Below are 2328 nucleotides of genomic sequence, written 5' to 3'. Positions count from 1 at the left end.
GTGAATCTTTCTTTGGCAACATGGGCAGGCTGACAGCAGCGCGAGCGAAAGTAATGGCAAATTTCTTGACTTATTTCTGAATGTTAATGTTCTTTAGTCACGCATTCCAGACGTGGTTATGAGCGACCAGTTGCCGCAAGTGTTTGAAAAGAGTGAGCAGTGTTGCCCCGTGTGAGGATCAAACTCAGGACCTTCAGATGATGAGACTGACGCACTACCAACTACGCCAACGAGGCCAGCTGCAGTACACACACCGGAAAGTTTGCCTCACACGGATTTCAGTCGCCTGTTCCCTAACCTTTAGACGCCCTCTGCTGGATGTTGCATTTGCCTTTTGATCTCACCGATACATTTTTGGTCTGTTTCTGTTGCGAGTCCGTCTTTAAGAACTCACCTAGCACAAGTCTCTCTGGCTGAAGTGGCCTCTCTGCTTCAGCATCGTGCCCTCACTCAGCCATTAAAAACGTCACTCGGACTTCTGACATGCTGACATGAAATGTCAGGAGAGAGTGGCGGAGACGCTTAAGCCAGAGAGAAGATGAAAAGGGGGCGTGGCTGCGAAACGCTTGACAGCTGCACGATGCTCTCCATGCAAGGCGTGACCACAGGCTAAAGGACACCTTTCGGCACATTAAGCTCTAAGCACACACCTGGAGGATGCGGGAATCAATCCCGCTACCTCTCGCATGCAAAGCGAGCGCTGTACCACGCAAGCTAACCCCCCTCGCTGGGGCTCATGCCTCGGTGTCGCCTAGTGCCGCTTGTTCCCCTCTTACCGGGCGCAGTTCACTGCCCTTCGTCTGCAAGGCAGTCGTGTAATTGCGGCATTCTTGACTAATTGATGAAGGTCTGACTGGACGAGCGAATGACGCCTCTCCCCCGTCCTCAAGCTCGCTGACAGATTGAAATGGCAAGTGCTGCTGTGGCTCATTGGTCTAGTGATATGATTCTTGCTTAGGGTGTGAGAGGTCCTGGGTTCAACTCCCGGGCGTGCCCTTGTGTGCTCCTTTCCTCCTCGTCCACAAATCTGGGAACTGATATCCACATCACTTCGCAGTGTCTGCTTATGGCAAACAATGGAATGTGACTAATGACTGAACGAGCCTGGTGAATTCTCATCACGTGGCACAATGAGAGCGTGCAGTCAGCTGTCCAAGGCGGCAACCTCATTGCTCGTTCAAAAGAACACGTACTGAAAACTCATCACCACTATGTTGTAGATGAGCACCGCGATTGCTTGTTGTCATGTGTCCTTACTTGGGAAATGCAGAAGCAAAAACTGCCCTCTCTCAGCCACTGAAACGTGTGCGGCTTGCCTTGCGCTCTCTGCGCCTCGCATATTTGTGGAGCTGTCTGCTCTTCTTTCTGTTGAAGTACTCAAGTTACGGGGTGTCCTGCAGCCTATGATGTTCTCACTGAGAGCTTCCAAGATTTGAAGGAAAACTACGAGCTTGATGGCTCAAGTCGAACGAATGTGATTGTTAAGCAATCGATGATCAAAAGCACGTCTTCTAACAATCTGTGAGAGTATTATCAGCACTGTTTTCACTCGGATATACTTTTCACTTGCTAAGATGACAAATTGGAAGAGAAAATGCTGGAGACGCGCTCAGTGCAGACTGAGGTTGGGAAGGAGGTGTGGCCCTTCAACTCTTGACAACTGAAGGACATTCTCTCCGCAACGGAGGAGCACCTGTCAGAAGTTGCAGTGGCTAAACGAGAGCACTAGGCTCCTGGAGCTCCAAACTCAGACCTGGAGGATGCAGGAATCGATCCCGCTACCTCTCGCATGCTAAACGAGCGCTCTACCATTTGAGCTAATCCCCCTCGCTCCATGCGTCTCGGCATCATGTCTTACCGCCTCTGCCCCTCTTGCCGGGCACCGCCCACTGCCCTTGGTCTTGTAGTGGTTTGATGGGTTTACTGAGACAATTATTAATTGTAGCAGTAATCACGAGGTTGTTCGTTGGGGCTTTTAGAAAATCAATCGTCAGAACAACTAACAACGCACAGACACGGGTTCAATACACGAGATACATTTATTAATATAAACTGTGCACCAAACATATACTAGTCTGCCTGGATACGAGCGGCAGACCTTACTGTGAGGGTTATCATTATATAAGGTTTATAATCTCGAAGAGATGCCAACACAAAGAGATACACAACAGAGAATATATGTCAATATATATTGTTCGGTTACCAAATCGCTAATCAGTGTTATTACCCACTGTTACTCTAAACTCGGAAGTAAATACATTACTCATGAATTAAATTGATAACAACTTGTGTTGAGGTACAATTGAATTCTCGAGACGCAATGTAGAA

General features: G+C 48.5%; 1 non-coding gene across 1 annotated transcript; it reads right to left on the bottom strand.

The window, feature by feature from the left end:
- Positions 1-1754: 1754 nt before the first annotated feature.
- Positions 1755-1827, bottom strand: trnaa-agc (transfer RNA alanine (anticodon AGC)). The gene has a single exon. It is a non-coding gene; the product is annotated as a tRNA-Ala (tRNA).
- Between the last annotated feature and the right edge of the window lie 501 nt (positions 1828-2328).

The sequence above is a fragment of the Atractosteus spatula genome, chromosome 10 (genome assembly GCF_055471065.1).
Source record: "Atractosteus spatula isolate fAtrSpa1 chromosome 10, fAtrSpa1.hap1, whole genome shotgun sequence".
Taxonomy (NCBI): Eukaryota; Metazoa; Chordata; class Actinopteri; order Semionotiformes; family Lepisosteidae; genus Atractosteus; species Atractosteus spatula.
The sequence above is the reverse complement of the archived record's forward strand: the minus strand, read 5'-3'. Positions and strand labels throughout refer to the sequence as shown.